Raw genomic sequence first — 18,283 nt, forward strand, 5'->3', positions numbered from 1 at the left:
TATATGCCAGATACTTGGCCTGCCTCCAAAGCCCACGCTCTTAGCTGGTACCCTATTTTCACAGTGCTGGCCTGTATTTGCATAATTAGCGAGAATTATCGGTGGTTGTGGAAGTAGCCACCATTAGAATGAGGGATGGGGCGAGGAGCTGACCAGAAAAAAAGGCAGGCCCTGGCAAGTGGAAGAGGCTGGGCAGGGCTCAGAGTTCAAGCAGAGCTGTCCGGCCCTTGGCCCTTCCCCTCCAAAATGGAGGATGGTCACATGGCTAATCTCCTATTGCAGCTGTGGTCGCTCCCTCCCTGGGCTCCCCTCCCCCGCTGAGATGCAGCTCTCTTCTCTAAGAACGCAGCTCTTCTTGGCGAGTTCTATTTCTACTGTCATTTGGCTGTCATCCTAATTGCCTTGTTAATCAGTAAGGGCAGGAAAGTTCCCTCACTTTCCCAAAGACTTCCCTTGGGTGTTCTTTGAGGACAGGCCAGGACCTCCCAGGGTGGTGGGGAGTGCAGAGATCCTGGGTCAGCTGGGACAGGGGAGCTATTGATAATCACACTAAGAGTAGTGATGTTAGCTATCATTTCCTGAGCACCTGGCCTGTGCCAGGCTGGGGTCAGGCTCTGTGTTATCTCCGTGCATCCTCACAGTGCCCCAAAGAGGTGGGTCTTGTTATTGTCTCTATTTTGCAGATGAGCAAACCGACGCGGGAGAGGTTAAGGAACTTTGCCCGAGGTCACTCAGCCGGTAGGTGGCAGAGCCAACAATCTAACCCAGACTGCCTGACTCCACATCAGGCATAGGGAGACAGGGAAGCAGGTGAGGCTGGAATTCTCCCAGTAGCAAAGGAGGGGGGCATTCCCGGCAGGAAGAACGGTTTGTGCAAAGGTGTGTAGGCGTGGAAGGGTGGTGACTAACTCTGGCCAGGGTGAAGGGTGTGTACGGAGGAGTGGCAACACACGGAGCTGGGGTTTGGGGGGTGCTGGGTAGAAGAACCTCAGCTTTCTGGACAAGGCCCCGGAACTTTGCTCTCAGAAGGTTGGGGGGGCCAGGGGAGGCATGGAGCAAGAGGGCTGATGCCTAATAATTTGGGTTCATGTGATGATCTGTGGTTTACAAGGAGCTTCCAGAGGTACATTATCAGATGGAAGCTTCATGTCAATCCTGGAAGTTAGCCCATTTTACAGATTAACAAACAGACTCAGAATGGTTATGGTATGTGCTCAGGCCACAAGGCAATTAGCAGCTGGCTCCAAGCCCAGGGCTCTAGCCACCATAAGACATTGCTCCTAAACTCAGTGCATAATGAAAGAAAGAGGCAGAGGCATCCTTCAGCTCCTGAGTCCTCCAGCCCTGCTCCTGCTCAGCCTCGTTGGGGAGTGTAAAATGAAGATCGACTGGGTTGATGCCTAGGTCCCAGGCATTGCTGCTTACTAAGACTACGGCAGTAAGTAATAAGAACCAATTCACTGAGTTCCAACTATGTGCTAGGTTAGCTAGGTTAGGAGAAATCTAGACAGAGATCAATACCCCCAGGGACTCTGATAACTAATATTCTGACCTGAGGGTCCCCACAAAGGAGTAGGAGGTGCCCCAGATCTGCCTGAAGAGTTAGAAAGGGCCCCAGTGGGAGAGAATTACTGGATTGCTGGCTGAGGCCCTAACTACGCTTTGACCTTGACCGAGGCAGGCCCTGCTGGGATCCTGCTTTGCTGAGTGAGGGGACTGCACCAGAGAAGGAGCTTTTACATCAGAAGTCTTGGGGAACATCTCAAGCTGACTCAGAAGGTTCAGGGAAGGGACTCTGGTTGGGGTATTTTAATGAGCTCCATGAGAAACTCTGAAATAGAAATAACTAGATTCTCAAGGTCCCTTCCAAATCCAGTTCAGCAAGTTCAGTACCCCACACGTTTATTGAGCACCCATGGTGCCAGGCGATATTCCGCAGGTTTGGGGTACATTAGCGAACAAAACCGGGTAAGGGTGATGAGGGGTGCCAGTCTGAGGAGAAGTTACACCATTTGGAAGCACGAGCAAGGGCCAGCGGCACTGAGAAGGTGGCTTGAAGGAGGCAAGGTGTAGCTGGGTGGACATCTGGGGGAAGGGCATTCTGAAGACTCAACAGCTAGAGCAAAGGCCTTGCCGCGGAAGCATGCACGAACGGTAGCCAGTATGTCTGGCCCGGGGGGTGGGGGCAAGAGTTGGGGCTGTGTGGGGAAGAGGGCAGCCATGGTTTGCTGCTCCGACATGCTAAAACATATTCAGCACTGCCTGAGTATATTAATCCTGATCTTGACCCTGAACCTATCCCTGCCCTGACCTCTCCCCCACTGAACTTTAATTTAAGGGACCTACCCATCCCATAAATGCCACAACTGCTAAATCAGAAACAATGTCATGTACCTAGGTATGCGTTTGGTATTTTACCTCCTCAGAACCCTGAGTGTCTTCAACCTCGCCTAGTCTTCTGTCCCACCCGGCTACCTGCCCTTCCTTTCCTGACTCCTTCAAGGGGCCCCAGGTCTTTGTGGCCTGGAGGTAGGGGAGCAGAGTAGCTGGAGAGTTGTGGCCAGTGTCATCCTCATTGTCCCAAGGAAGCAGTGGCTTCAGAGATAGCATCCAGGACAGAAAGGACCCCTGTGAGTAACCTTTCCTGGGAATACACATTTACTGAGCACCAACTCCTAGCTCCAAACTGCGAATCTCCAGGTGAATAAGACTGTCTGGGTCCTCTGGGGGCCCAGCCTGGGGTGGGTAGGAGGGGTGACGCTGGGTAGGGGAGACAAACACACAGAAAACTCCAATTCACGTACAGCGGAATCCAGTGGCTGAGAGGGAGGAAAGATGGGCGACCCCCAAGGTTGCAGAGTTCAGTTAGCCATTATCTACCAACCGGGGGACCCTGTGCAAATCTGTTAACTTCTCCTCCCAGGGCTTGGAAAGCATGGAGCTCTATCCAAATTTTTATATCATTTATTTAGTTTTTAAATACTTACTCGTTTTTGAGAGAGAGAGAGAGAGAGCGTGAGCAGGGGTGGGGCAGAGAGAGAGGGAGACGGAGGATCTAAAGCGGACTCTGCGCTGACTGGCGGTCAGCGCAGAGTCTGCCGCGGGGCTCGAACTCACAGACCATGAGATCATGACATGAGCCGAAGTCAGACACTTAACTGACTGAGCCACCCAAGCACCCTGAGCTCTATCCATATCCATATTTTTAAATGCATGCACTTCAGTTTCCTTGCATGTAAATGGAAGTTATAATAATATTGTTGAATGAGGGCACCCAGAGCCAGCCTCCGCCCACTTCCAAGTTCACTCTCCTGTCCTTAGCCTCTGGCCCTCCCCTCAGCAGCACCTGCACGTCCCCCTACTGTGGTGTCCAGTGCGCCACCAGGTGATATCTGATGAAAGGAAGATCATACCAGCTATTGGATATGACTTTGACTGCAAAGGGCAGCACACAGCTGATGCAATGGTCACTAAAATGTTCTACAAATATTAAGCTGTGATGGCCACAATGGACATCATTGCGATGGCCGATCAATGGCTAGGGTAGCCAACTTTAGCAAATAAAAATCCAGGTCACCCAGTTAAATTTGAATATTGGATAAACAACTTTTTTTCTTTAGTCTACGCATGTCCCACACAATATTTGGGACTGCAGGGGAGGCAGAATTTTACCTCTTGCCTCGTAGGGTTGTTTGGCTGGGCCTGGGAATGAAACTGACATAAGACAGATGAGCGGGAGAAAAGCACACACATTTATGTTAAGTTTTACAAGACACAGGAACCCTCATAAGGGAATGAAGACCTGAAGAAATGGTGAAACTACATGCTCTCGTACTGGGTTGAACAAAGAGAAGCAAATGTGGAAAAGTGACCAAACCAAAATATCGGAAGCTAAGGACTAAGCTAAGTTGACTAACTTATTTTAACGAGGTCTGTTTGCACAGAAGTCTCTTGGCTTTGGCTCACATTTAGAGAATGTTTCTTTTTTCCCCTGGTACAGGGAGGGCATCTGTCACACAGGAGTTATTGCCTCCTGTTTCCAGGAAGAAAAGGCAGATGAGGCTGCTCTTCTTACATCTGCTGTTTTTCAAGTGCCTTTAGCTCAAAATAATCTTCATGTCAAAGTGGCATCTTTGGGAGTGGCATATTCTGCCATGCTTCAGGACGTATTTATACAAAAATGTTATTTGTCGGGGCGCCTGGGTGGCTCAGTCGGTTGAGCAACTAACTTCAGCTCAGGTCATGATCTCACAGTCCATGAGTTCGAGCCCCGCGTCGGGCTCTGTGCTGACAGCTCAGAGCCTGGAGCCTGCTTCAGATTCTGTGTCTCCCTCTCTCTCTGCCCCTCCCCTGCTCATGCTCTGTCTCTCTCTGTCTCAAAAATAAATAAAAACATTAAAAAAATGTTTTTAAATATATTTAAAAAAATATTACTTGTTTATCTGAAATTCGAATGTAACCGTGCATCCTGGATTTTATCTGGAAACCTTACTGATGACAGTTTATTGGCTGGCGGGGGATGACCGGGATGTGGGGCTAGGAATCAGCTCTGCAGAGGCTGTCTAGAACTGAATCAAATGTGAGGATGTGTGTCGAGACTCCCACTGGGGATGGTTGCTGCATGGTGGCCTTATGCCATCATCTGTCAGTGAATCCCTCAGACTCAGGCCTGCTTGGGGTTCCCAGTCAGTCTCTCTTCCCCCCAGGTCTGGGTGTCCCGTCCTTCTGTCGCCTGCCTGGATGCTGCCCTGGGTGAGCTCCCTGGCTCACCGAGGATGTAATGAATGGTAACATTAATACACTTATTGTGCGCTCACTGAGGGCCAGGCGCCATGCTGGGTGCTCTAGGGATGTGAGCTCACAAAGCCCAGCTCTCTCTTCATTGCACCATGCTATGGCCTGTTCAAAAGACTTGAGCATCCAGGATGGTGAGGGAAGGAGCAGGAGTAGACATGGAGTATCCCGAAGTGGCCTCCCACTGTGTCCCAGGCACTGTGTTAGAATTCATTGACTTGTCACAAAAATCTTGTGAAATTCTGTGGCTCAATCGGTTGTGTCCCACTTCGGCTCAGATCATGATCTCACAATTTGTGAGTTCAAGCCCCACATCAGGCTGTCTGCTGTCAGCACAGAGCCCACTTCAGATCCTCCGTCTCTTTCTCTCTCTGCCCTTCCCCAGCTTGCGCTCTGTCTCTCAAAAATAAATAAGCACTGAAAAATAAATCTTGTGAAGTTCATACTCTAGGACACCCTAAAAGCTAAGTACCTTGCCCAAGTTCACAGGGTTTAAGTAGTGGAGCAGGGATTTGAATCCAGGTCTGCCTCACCTCAAAGGCTAAATAATTTTGCCCTCCTTTGTGCGTGTGCATTGTGGAATGACGTGTGTGCATGCTCGTGCATGGTCACTTCTAACCTTCAGAGGAGGGTTTTCCAGTTCTCTACAGGCCTTCCTCTCTTGGGTTGGATTCAGGGCCTTAGAGATGGGCGCACTCCAGTGGTGCTCACCCACGGCTGGCCTTCTCGGGGGCTGGTGCCATCTGCCCACTGACCCCCAATCGGCAGCTTCTCTGGGGCCTTGCCTGCCATGCTAGTATCTCTAGCAATGGCAGACAGTTGGTTCCCAGGCTTTTGGGCCTTGGGCAGAGGAGGTGGGGGCATGGATGGTGAGAGGGGGCAGGGTTGGCACTGAAGAGGCTGACTCACACCACAGATATCTCCATCTCCAGCTCTCACTCATTCTCTCATGCACACACTTTCTCTGTAATCCCTGGAACCAAACAGTATTGTAGCTGGGAGACTTTAGGAACCATCTAGTCTTACCTCCTCATTCTATAGTGAGAGGAACGGAAGCCCTGAAGGCAGAAATGAATTGTTAGGATTCCTCATCAAGCTAATGGAGACTGAGAACCCAAGTTGTCTACCTCCTGGTCCAGTGCTCTCCGCTGCTCGTATCCACGCCGGTCTCTTCCAGTGGCATCCATCCTGCCATAGTAGGACCAAAAGGAACTTTAGGTTAGGGAAAGGGCTGGGAATGCTACTGAAAGGTGTAAGCATTTCCACTGAAATCAATGGGGAGAAGAGAATGTTCAAGAAACAGTGTTGGGATACCTGGATTATTGTCGGGGGTGGGGGCTGGATAATAAAGATGTAGCCCACACAAGTTCTACATGGATCAAAGATTTAAGTGCAATAAATAAAACCATAGATGTTCCACAAGATTTAAGTGCAATAAATAAAACCATAGATGTTCCACAAGAAAGTGTGGGTGGATCGATTTATAATTTGGGAGTGGGAAGGCTTTTCTAATCAAGATGGAATACCCAGGAGTCATAAAGGAAAATTTGATATATTTGACCACATAATAATTAAAAAAAAAAAAAAAAAAACTTCTATATTAGAGGGGCACCTGGGTGGCTCAGTTAGTTGAGTGTCCAACTCTTGATTTCAGCTCAAGTCATGATCCCAGGGTCGTGGGATTGGGCTCCATGTCAGTCTCTGCACTGAGCATGGAGCCTGCTTAAGATTCTCTCTCTCTCTCTCTCTCTCTCTCTCTCTCTCTCTCTCTCTCTCCCCCTCCCCTACTTATGAGTGCTCTCTCTCATAAATAAATAAATACATAAATAAACCTTCTAGGCGCGCCTGGGTGGCTCAGTCAGTTAAGCGTCCGATTCTTGGTTTCAGCTCAGGTCATGATCTCAAAGTTCATGGGTTCTAGCCCCACATCAGGCTCTCCACTGACAGAGTGGAGCCTGCTTGGGATTCTCTCTCTGCCTCTCTCTCTCTGCCCCTCCCCTGCTCATGCCGTTTCTGTCTCAAAATAAATAAATACGCTTAAAAATAAATAAATAAATAAATAAATAAATCTTTTATTTGGAAATCCACCATAAAAAAATACTTTTCCAATAACCGAGAAAACATATGACAAAGGGATATTTCCTTCATTTACAAGGAAACTCTGACGAATGAATAAAAAGAAGTCTAATCATCATCATAGCTAATACCCGATCATTTACTATCATTTAAGTACATAGATTATTTCATTTAAATCTCTCAAAGGGAGTAACTCTATGAGATAGGTGCTATTATCTCCACTTTATAGATGAGATCCCGAAAGCAGTTTAAAAAGATAGTCAAACATCTCCAAGGGCAAAGGAATTAAAAGCAAAAATGAACTATTAGGACCTCATCAAGATAAAAAACTTCTGCCCTGCAAAGGAAACAATCAACAAAACTAAAAGGCAACCGACGGAATGGGAAAAGATATTTGCAAGTGACATATCAGATAGAGGGTTAGTATCCAAAATCTAGGGGTGCCTGGGTGGCTCAGTCGGTTGGGCAGCCGACTTCAGCTCAGGTCATGATCTCGCGGTCCGTGAGTTCGAGCCCCGCATCAGGCTCTGTGCTGAGAGCTCAGAGCCTGGAGCCTGTTTCGGATTCTGTGTCTCCCTCTCTCTGACCCTCCCTCGTTCATGCTCTGTCTCTCTCTGTCTCAAAAAAAAAAAAAAAAAAGAGTCTATTTCAAAATCTATAAAGAACTTACCAAACTCAACACCCAAAAAACAAAATAATTCAGTGAAGAAATGAGCAGACGACTTTGGAAAAGTGAATAGACACTTTTCTAAAGAAGACATCCAGATGGCCAACAGACACATGAAAAGATGCTCAGCATCACTCATCATCATTAGGGAAGTACAAATCAAAGCCACACTGAGATACCACATCAAACCCGTCAGAGTGGCTGAAATGAACAAATCAGGAGACTGTAGACGCTGGCGAGGATGTGGAGAAACGGGAACCCTCTTGCACTGTTGGTGGAAATGCAAACTGGTGCAGCTCCTCTGGAAAACAGTGTGGAGGTTCCTCAAAAAATTAAAAATAGATCTACCCTATGACCCAACAATAGCACTGCTAGGAATTTACCCAAGGGATACAGGAGTGCTGATGCATAGGGGCACTTGTACCCCAATGTTTATAGCAGCGCTTTCAACAATAGCCAAATTACTGGGCGTTGTATGGAAGCCAACTTGACAATAAATTATATTTAAAATAAATAAATTAAATAATTAATTAATTAAAATGGTAGCCAAATTATGGAAAAAGCCTAAATGTCCATCAATTGATGAATGGACAAAGAAGATGTGGTTTGTATATACCATGGAGTACTGCTTGGCAAGGAGAAAGAATGAAATCATGCCATTTGCAGCAACGTGGATGGAACTAGAAGGTATTATGCTGAGTGAAATAAGTCAGTCAGAGAAGGACAGATATCATATGTTTTCACTCATATGTGGATCTTGAGAAACTTAACAGAAGACCATGGAGGAAGGGAAGGGGGAAAAATAGTTACAAACAGAGAGGAAGGGAGGCAAACCACAAGAGACTCTTAAATACAGAGAACACACTGAGGGTGGATGGGGGGGGGGGGGTGGAGGAGAAGGAAAATGGGTGATGAGCATTGAGGAGGGCACTTGTTGGGATGAGCATTGGGTGTTGTATCTAAGCCAATGTGACAGTAAATTATATTAAAATAAATAAAAAGATGATAGATAGTCAAAGCAAATTTCCCTACTACAGGTTCCTAGAAGCCAGTGAAAAATAAACACAGCCATTGCATAATGCACAACATCCATAATATTTTCTCAAATTACATAGAGAGAAAGATGAGCCTGAGTATTTTCTTCTATGTGGGGCTTGGGAAGTGATCTTTTATTTGCCTTGAGTTTACCCATCATGTGAGCAATGGTTTGGAAGAAAATTATACATGATCAGATATGTTTGTTGAATGAATTCACAAGTATACATACTCACATGAAGTTTTATGTTTTTACTAATTCTTTTGTTGCTCTTTTTTTAAGTGGGCCTAATCAGCTCAACTTTCCTAAAAGTATAAAGAATATGGACTCTATATTTGGTTCATCATTAAATGCTTTCTTCAGGAAAAAACAAAAAGAGAGTCAAACAATATAGACAAGCAGTTTACAGAAAAAGGTGTATCAAAATCAGTAAGAATATAGGTACACTTACTTAATATAAATAAAGCCAATAAACATTTTGAAGGATGCTTGGTGTCACTCATAAGTGAAGAAATACAAAGTCAAGCGAGAATTTAGATGCCACTTTTGCTCTGCTTGGCAACATTTGTCAGTACTCAAGCTCTGATGGGGTGGGGAAGCGTCCTAGTCCGTAACCGTTCCTCTACATAGTCTGAGCTCTATCTTTGTATCAGTTCATGGCAGCAGAAAACTGTACAATTGAACTATGTTAGCATAGCTGACCATATGCAAAAATGCCTTCGGCCCAGTTCCAGTTTAATGTTACACTCTTGACATCGTTGATGTTTGGCAGAAGAAAGGACCATATAAAAATCACTACATTGTTTTGTCCTGGAAAAACTACCTCTGAAGGCATTATCTACTCTGGTCATCTATACTACTGATGGAAGGAAGGACCCACACAGCAAATTATGTTTATTATTTACTACCAGGAAAAAAAATGATCTCTCCTGGAAACCTGATTTGTTTTATTTTACGAGATAATGGTAAATTTATGAGCCTTTCTGTTTCTCTCTTTGCCTTGGCTACTGGGAAGCTCAGCGCCATATTTTATGGCCCATTACAGCAACATCATAACTAGGGTGGTTGACATCTGACTTCTTAACCCCAGCAGGCTCCAGCCTCCGAGTGGTCAGCACAGAGCCAGACGCAGGGCTCGAACTCACAAACTTCGAGATCATGACCTGAGCCGAAGTCAGACGCTTAACCAACTGAGCCATCCAGGCACTCCTGTGCCCAGGTGATTCTGACACTCTATTGTAAGCTCTCTAGAGCTGTATTTATCTTTGAGACCCTGATGGCCCACTCTGAGCCAGGTATATGGTAGGTGCTCGATAAACGTTATTTCTTAATTGAAAGGAACATGAGGGCTGTGAGGAAAGAGACCACTTTTGCACGGAACAAAGTCTGGCAGGTAGCAGATGCCCATGAGGACTGAATTAGCAATGGGCATGGCCTCAGCCTCTGACCTCTCCCTGCCACACCCTAGGGCCTCCATCACTCAGGCATCTCCAGGCTGGGACCCAGAACAGTCAGTCTGCCTCACAACCCAACTCTGCCTTTATCTCCACCCTTCTGCCTCAGCCCTTCTGCTTGGGCCAATCAGCTTCCAAATCTTTTCGAGTTTCACCCTGGGTGGAGGCTGGCATGTCTGACCTCCTAGTCTCCTGGCTCTGAGATGCCTCAGGGGTAGGAAATGGCATCACCTTTTGAACCTTGTGTAGCACCCAGTAGTGATAACTGGTGATGAGGAGGAGGAGGTGGAGGAAGAAGAGGACCCAAGGTCATGGCTTTCTCTGTCCTTGTGACACTCAACTGATATGTTGAGCAGAGGGGACAGCAGAGGTTGACAGAGTCACTTTTCTGCCACTTCCTATCCTTCCCTCTGGGCTGGGAGGCAAAAATGTGAGACATCGCAAGGAGGTCAAGCTGGACCATGCAGATGAGGTGAAGGGGACAGGGCTTCCTCTGTCATGCCATTTCCTACAATGCCAGACATTGAGCTGGTTTCCCATTGGGTGCCCCGCCCCCCTGACCAACACCCTCTCCCCCTGGCTCCCCACCTGACTCTTTCCCTGAGCAACCTCTGTGGAGATGTGTAAAAAGACAGCTAGGGCCTGGGCAAGGCCTTCTGACCCAGATTTCCTGGACTGACGGGCAACCCATGTTGAGAAACCGCGTCCGGGCAGGCTTGGGTAGCCACACCTGGCAAGCCACAGGGAACCTTGGGCCTGGAGCTCCCCTGGGCAGTCACAGCCTGAGACCTAGCCCCACGTAAGGATGATCCTGCTCAAGGGAGATGTTTGCCCTTCATCCTCACTCTGGACTTCATCCTCATAGCCCATGTGAGAGTGCTGGGGGACAGGAGGAGGGTCCCAGGTGCTCTCCCTGTCCTGGTCTTTGCATATATGAAGCATTTGCCTTATACCGCATGCTCCAAGAGGCTCCCTGCGTCTGGATGGTGACTTGTCACATTGCTCCAGCAATTCCGGGGCCAGTGAGCACCATGAAGCAAGACGAGGTGTGGATTCCACACCTTCGTCTCTTGTTACCAGAACTACCAGCTTTAGTGAAAAGTGGCCGATGTGGGGGATCTGAACATTCTGGAAACTCTTGCCAACTTCTATGAGAAATGATGACCCAGTGTGTAGTACGAGGCTCGCTCTTAACTTTAGCAGAACTCAGGCCAGGTCTCCGGCCATGTGTCTGAATATTGAAAAGTTAACCAATCCAGCGTTAAAGTGTTAAATAAAACATGTTCTATCAGCCTACCTTGATGCTATACTTTCATGACGACACAATTTTTAAATGTACAAAGCTGTGGTTATTATACAGCCGAAAATTGACAAAACATTGAAAAACTAAATTTAGTTATTATTGTGCTCGCCTGGGAGTGCTGTTGGTGGACTGGCAGTGTTTGGGTGAGTAATAAATTGCATACATAATTATGCAGAATTCATAAGTAATGACATGTTCGTTCAATAAAATTTATTTTTCTTGCCTTTGTCATAGGAAAATCACCAATTATACGGCTATACTCAAGATTTTCACAGAATTTGTGTTCTGTTGGCAGTCAGGCCAAATTAGCCTTCACTGAGTCATTATAGCTCTTTAGTTTTTTATTGAGTTCGATTTGGAGACACTTCACTCTGCTGAGGCTGGAAATGACCAGTATAATTCTCAAAGCAATGTCTGGATTCAGAACTAAACCACAGATTAGATGTATCATGTACAAACAAAATAATGGGATGTCGTATGCCACGTTATCACTGTCATAAAAAATTACAAAATGTTTTTATTCCATTACATTCACTGCTATGTCTTCTATGGTAAATATTTCCAAAAGTAATATCTGGATCTATAGGATAGCGGTTCGTAAGCACTTTCATGTCAGAACTTTTTTATACTCTTAAAGAATTATTGAGGACTCCAAAAACTTTTGTTTGTGTAAATTATAACTATCAGTATTTATCATTATACGTTAAAACTGGTAACTTAAACAAATTTTGTTTTTCACTTTTGTTTAGTTTTGAGAGAGGGAGACAGAGAGTATGAGTGGCGGAGGGGCAGAGAGAGAGGGAGACACAGAATCCGAGCCTGACACGGGGCTCAAACTCACGAGCCGTGAGATCATGACCTGAGCCAAAGTCGGACGCTCAACCGACGGAGTCACCCAGGTGCCCCTTAAAACTGATAACTTTTAAAACCCAACACACAAACGCACATTCCATCAGCCATCAGAGCAGGATGACATATCATACCAAGCAGCCTCTGGGAAACACAGTACACACGAGAGAATTCACAAAAAAGGGCAAATAATATCTTAGTATTATTGCAAAAATGGTTTTGATCTCACAGACCCTCTGGAAGGGCTCAGGAATCCCTAGAAATCCTTGGACCACACTCTGAACAATGTAAAGAATTGGTATCATGCTCCCCCATGTGCTAGGCCTAGACCTGTAAATATACAAATGTAAGAGTTTTAAGAATTAGTCTTACAGGGGCATCTGGGTGACTCAGTCAGTTGAGTGTCTGACTCTTGGTTTGGGCTGGGGTCATGATTTTATGGTTCATGAGTTCAAGCCCTGCATTGGGACTCTCTCTCCTCCCCTCTCTCTGTCTACCCCTTCCCCATTTGCTCTCTCTCTCTCTCCCTCTCTCAAAATAAATAAAACTTAAAAAAAACAAAAGAATTAGTCTTACTAAACATTCCCCAACTGCTACAGGCAAGTTTTGTGGATATTGCACTGATTCATGAATACACACAAAGTGAGAAACAGGAACCTGAGGAGAAGCAAGAAAATGGACGTGTTTTATGTGCTTTGTCTTGTGTAAAATTCAGAAATGCCTCTCAACCTCTCAGAGTTTCCGTTTTCTACTTTTGCAGAAGGAGGATAATACCCATCCGTGCTTCCCACCTAGTTCTGTGCATTGCTTGAGGGCAGGTCATGCCTTAGTCCCTCCTGTGTCCTGTCTGGCCCAGAGCGGGAACTCAGGAAACATTGTCAAAGTGCGCACATGTCTTGTGGCTGGTGACAAAGGCTACCCTGATGTGTATTTTGGAGTGAGGCAGGTTAGTAGGTGGAAGGCCCACGGTCTCCAAACCTAGAAACCTGGGTAAGCTGCTAACTTCTCAAGACCTCCGTTTTGTCGTCTATAAAAGGGAGTAATAATACTAGCAATTACCTTGTATGGCTGTGGAGAGGGGCAGATGGGTTCACTACATAAAGCACTTGGCACATGACACATAGAAATCGCTCTATCTACTCTACTAGGTAGGCAATTTCAATATGGGGCAGACAGATTTATTATAAATCAATTCCTAGCTTGGCAAAGGCAGGCACAGTTTCTCAAGTACAAAAGCGAACTCTAGAACTGAGCTCTGTGCCTGACACATAGCAGGTGCTCACCAAACAGGTGAATGAATGAATGAATGAATGAATAAAGGAATAGATGAATGTTCTTTCTTTTTAAAAAAACAAATTAAGTTTATTTATTTATTTTGAGAGAGAGAGAGGCAGAGAGAAAGGGAGAGAGAGAATCCCAAGCAGGCCCCAGGCCCCACCCTGTCAGGGTGGAGCCTGATGTGGGGCGCGAACTCATGAACTGTGAGATCATGACCTGAGCCAAAATCAAGAGTTGGAGGCTTAACCGACTGAGCCACCCAGATGCCCCATTTTCTCTCTTAGCTAAAAGTGTTATATCTTTTGCCCACTGGCAGTATGGACCTGCCTAGTTTCTTTGGCTCCCAAATATTGAGAATCATGTTCTTGGCCTTGGTCCTTTGAACCCCTGGCTCTGCCCTGTGGCAGAAAGTAAAAAGCAAATTGCTTTCAAATTGTTAGCTGACCTGTGATATCTGGTTTCACTGGATTCTCCCATGAATAACCAGAAAATTGGCAAAATAGGATTTTTTCTCTACTATTAAATCTAAATTAATGTTTATCTTTAGTATTTTAATTAATACATGTTCATCACAGAAAAACATTTTTTTTAACACAAAACACAAGACAAAGAAAGTCAAACTAACTCCACAGAGCAGAAAACTATCAGTTACATTTTAGCCTGTCTCCACTCACATACAAAGATGGGGGTTATAAATCACCTTTTTTTTTTTTTTTTCAAAATCAGGTCCTTATTGTGACTACTTTTTTCACTTAGTGTATCTTGAATATCTTTCCATGTGACATTCTCTCCTACAACTGCAGAGATCCTATTGTTGGACACTGGCGTGGTTTCCGTTTTCTCTCTATTGTAAATAATGCTGCCATCTCCATTCATTGTTTACTGTGCATACACATTGTGAACATTTGCTGACTTACGGTGAGAACATATTTTCAGTATTCAGTGGGATGCTGACCATTATTAGAGCCTACTTCTTGCTCAGATTCTTGCATGACCTCCTAGCCAGGGCCAGCCTATATGGTAATTCTATAGTCTGGAGAGAACTCTTCCTGGCTCCTCCTTGTCCTGCGTGTGGCCTAAGCTGCCATTCAAGCCCTCCAAAGGTCTGTGCCAATCGCTCCTGACCCTGGCTGCGCTCACCCCATCCTTTCCCGATTTCTTTGCTGGTATGGTCCTCCGGCCCGTGACATCCTCCAGGTGAGAATGTGGGAAGGGCTTTTTCTTCTTTTGAAAAATATTTGTTTCCAAATTTGCTATGATAAGCATGTTGGGAAAGGTCGTCAAAAAGATGTGACCACCGACTGACCCATGAACTGGACCCAGGCAATCAGAGGCTCCTTACCCCTTCCCCTGTGCTGGGAATGTGGGTTGTACTTGCCTTTCCCACTCCCAGCGGCCACTCCAAGGACATAGCCTTGAGATGGTGATGTGGTATTGAAAACACCTGCGTGGTACACGTGAATGAACCCAGTTAGGGCCTCTTTATAAACTTTTAAGGTTTGGTGGACGGTGCGAGGATCCATTTCTCTTGCTGCCACCCAAGACAAGCCTTTTATGTAAGCTCCCTTTACTTATTAAAACCACCACCTCCTGAGCGCCTGGTGGCTCAGTCATTAAACATCTGACTTCAGCTCAGGTGGTGATCTCATGGTTCGTAAGTTCGAGTCCCACATCTGGTGAGCTCCAGCCCTGCTTTGGGTGAACACTTGCCCCTTTTGGATAAAACACGAGCCCCACTTCTAGTGAGCCCTGCTTCTCTCTCTCTCTCCCCCTCTCTCCCTCTGCCCCTCTTGGGATTCTCTCTTTCTCTGCCCCTCACTCGCGCGCTCTCTCAAAAAAATAAGAAAAAAAATAAATAAAGCTGCCACCTCCTGGGGCACCTGGGTGGCTCAGTCCGTTAAGTGTCCCACTCTGAATTTCTGTTTGGGTCATGATCTCGCAGTTGAGCCCCACGCTGGGGTCTGAGCTGACAGCATGGAGATTCAATCTCCCTCTCTGTCTGCCCCTCCCCTGCTGTCTCTCTCTCTCAAAACAAATAAATGAACATTAAAAAAAAAAAAAAATCCTGCCACCTCCCAGCCTGGAGTGGGCTGCTTCCAGGTATGGGGGCCAATTTCAGGTTTCACCCGGGAAGCTTTAGGAGGGTTGTGAACTGCCACTGCCTTTTTCTTTTAACGTACAATTCACATAACATAAAATTCGCCCTTTTAAAGTATACAGTTGGGGGCACCTGGGTCGCTCAATCAGTTAAGCGTCTGACTTCAGCTCAGGTCATGATCTCGCGGTTTGTGATTTCGAGCCCCGCGTCGGGCTCTGTGCTGACAGCTCAGAGCCTGGAGCCTGCTTCGGATTCTGTGTCTCCCTCTCTCTGCCCCTCCCCTGCTCATGCTCTATCTCTCTCTGTCTCTCAATAATAAACGTTAAAAAAAAATGAAACTGTACCGTCGAGCGGTTTTTAGTATACTCACAAGATTGTACCACCATCTAATTCCAGAATACTTTCATCACCGCAGAAAGAATCCCTGTACCCTTTAGCAGTCCCCCCTCTTCTCCCTCTCCCTGGTCCCCGCCGACCACTAACCTACTTACTACCTCTGTGGATTTGGCTCCTCGGGATATTTCATATAAATGGAATCATGACATAGGTGGCCTTTTGTGGCTGGCTTATTTCACTTCGCATAATAGCGCGAAGGTTCATCCATGCGGGTTGCATGTGTCAGAATTTCCTTCCTTTTTAAGGCTGACTAATATTTCATTGTATGGATACATGACTGTGTTTATTCATGCAGCTGTTGATGGACATTGGATTGTTTCCACCTTTGGCTGTTGTGTACCATGCTGCTATGAATACTGGCATACAATGATCTGTTCATGTCCCCGTGTTCCATTCTTTTGGGTACACAGTAGAATAGGAGTGGAATTGCTGGACCATATGGTAATTCTATATTTCACTTTTTGAGGAACCACCACACTGTCTTCTACGGTGGCTGCACCATTTTAAATTTCCACAAGCAATTTATGGAGGTTCTAATTTCTTCACGCATTGCTAACACTTGTCTGTTTTTATTACTATTATTATTATTATTATTATAGCCATCCTAGTGGGTGTGAAGTGGTGTCCCATTGTAGTTTCTATTTGCATTTTCCTAATGACTAATGATGTTGAGCATCTTTTCAAGTGCTTACCAGCCCTTTTCTATGTATTTATAGAGAAATACCTATTTTTCTTCTCTCTTTATATAGACATTTTTAGAGAAATATTTATTCAAATCCTTTGCTCATTTTTTCCTTTTTTAAATTTAAATTTTAGTTGTAACATACAGTGCAATACTGGTTTCGGGAGTAGAATTCAGTGATTCATCACATACGTACAACACCCAGTGCTCATCACAACAAGTGCCCTCCTTAGTGCCCATCCCCCATCTAACCCATCCCCCACCCACTCCCCTCCATCAACCCATAGTTTGTTCTCTATCATTAAGAGTCTCTTGTGGTTTGCTTCCCTCTCTTCTCTCCCCCCTCTTCCTATATGTTCACCTGTTTTGTTTCTTAAATTCCACATACGGTGGAATCATATGGTATTTGTCTTTCTCTGACTGACTTCTTTCACTGAGCATAATACACTCTAGCTCCATCCGTGTCATTGCAAATGGCTGCTCATTTTTAAATTGGGTTATTTGTCTTTTCATTTTTGAGTTGTAAATGTCCTTTACATATTTTGAATCCTGGATTCCTAATCAGGTATGATTTCAAATACCGTCTTCCATTCCATCAGTTATTTTTTTCATTTTCTTGATGGTATTCTTTGAAGTACAAAAGTTTTAAATTTTGATGACACCTGATTTTTTTTTTAATTTATTGCTTGTGCTTTAGGCGTCATATCTAAGAAACTACCCACTCCAAGTTCAAAGAGGTTAACTCATGTGTTTTCTTCTGACACTTTTATAGTCTCTTACATTAGGTTTTTGATCATTTTGATTTAATTTTAGTCCAGGGGTCCAAATTCATTCTTTTGTGTGTTACATAACCAGTTGTCCTGACGTCATTTGTTGAAAAGATTATGATTTCCTCACTGAATTGTCCTCACATCTTTGCTGAAAATCACTTACCCGCAAGTAAATGGGTTTATTTCTGGACTGTCAAGTCTATTCTGTTGATCTGTTGCATCTACCTTGATACTTGATATGGAGTACTGCAGCTTTGTAGTAAGTTTAAGTCAGGAAGTGTGACTCCTCCCACTTTGTTCTTCCTTTTCAGGATTGTTTTGGCCATTGTGAAGCATGAATTACTTCTATAGAAAGAAAAAAAAATTACTATTAAAAAAATCCTTAAGGGGCGCCTGGGTGGCGCAGTCGGTTAAGCGTCCGACTTCAGCCAGGTCACGATCTCGCGGTCCGTGAGTTCGAGCCCCGCGTCGGGCTCTGGGCTGATGGCTCAGAGCCTGGAGCCTGTTTCCGATTCTGTGTCTCCCTCTCTCTCTGACCCTCCCCCGTTCATGCTCTGTCTCTCTCTGTCCCAAAAATAAATAAATGTTGAAAAAAAAATTTTAAAAAAAAAATCCTTAAAACATATTTAAGTCATTCCAACCCAAAAACTTTTCCCAGACTCTCCTTTCAGGATCTGCCTTCTTCTGGACATTTCATTAGTAGAGTGCGTCTCTTATAGCATCTTGTACTCTCCTGAGCTTGTTGGAATCACCAATCTCACTGAAAGACAAGCTCATTGAGGGTGAGGATGGTGTCTTATTTACTTGAGAATATGTCCCATGGCCCCTGGCTTGGAGCCTAGGACTATGGTGGGGTTGAGTATATGCTGTGTGCATAAAT

This window comes from Felis catus, chromosome B4, assembly GCF_018350175.1.
Source record: "Felis catus isolate Fca126 chromosome B4, F.catus_Fca126_mat1.0, whole genome shotgun sequence".
Taxonomy (NCBI): Eukaryota; Metazoa; Chordata; class Mammalia; order Carnivora; family Felidae; genus Felis; species Felis catus.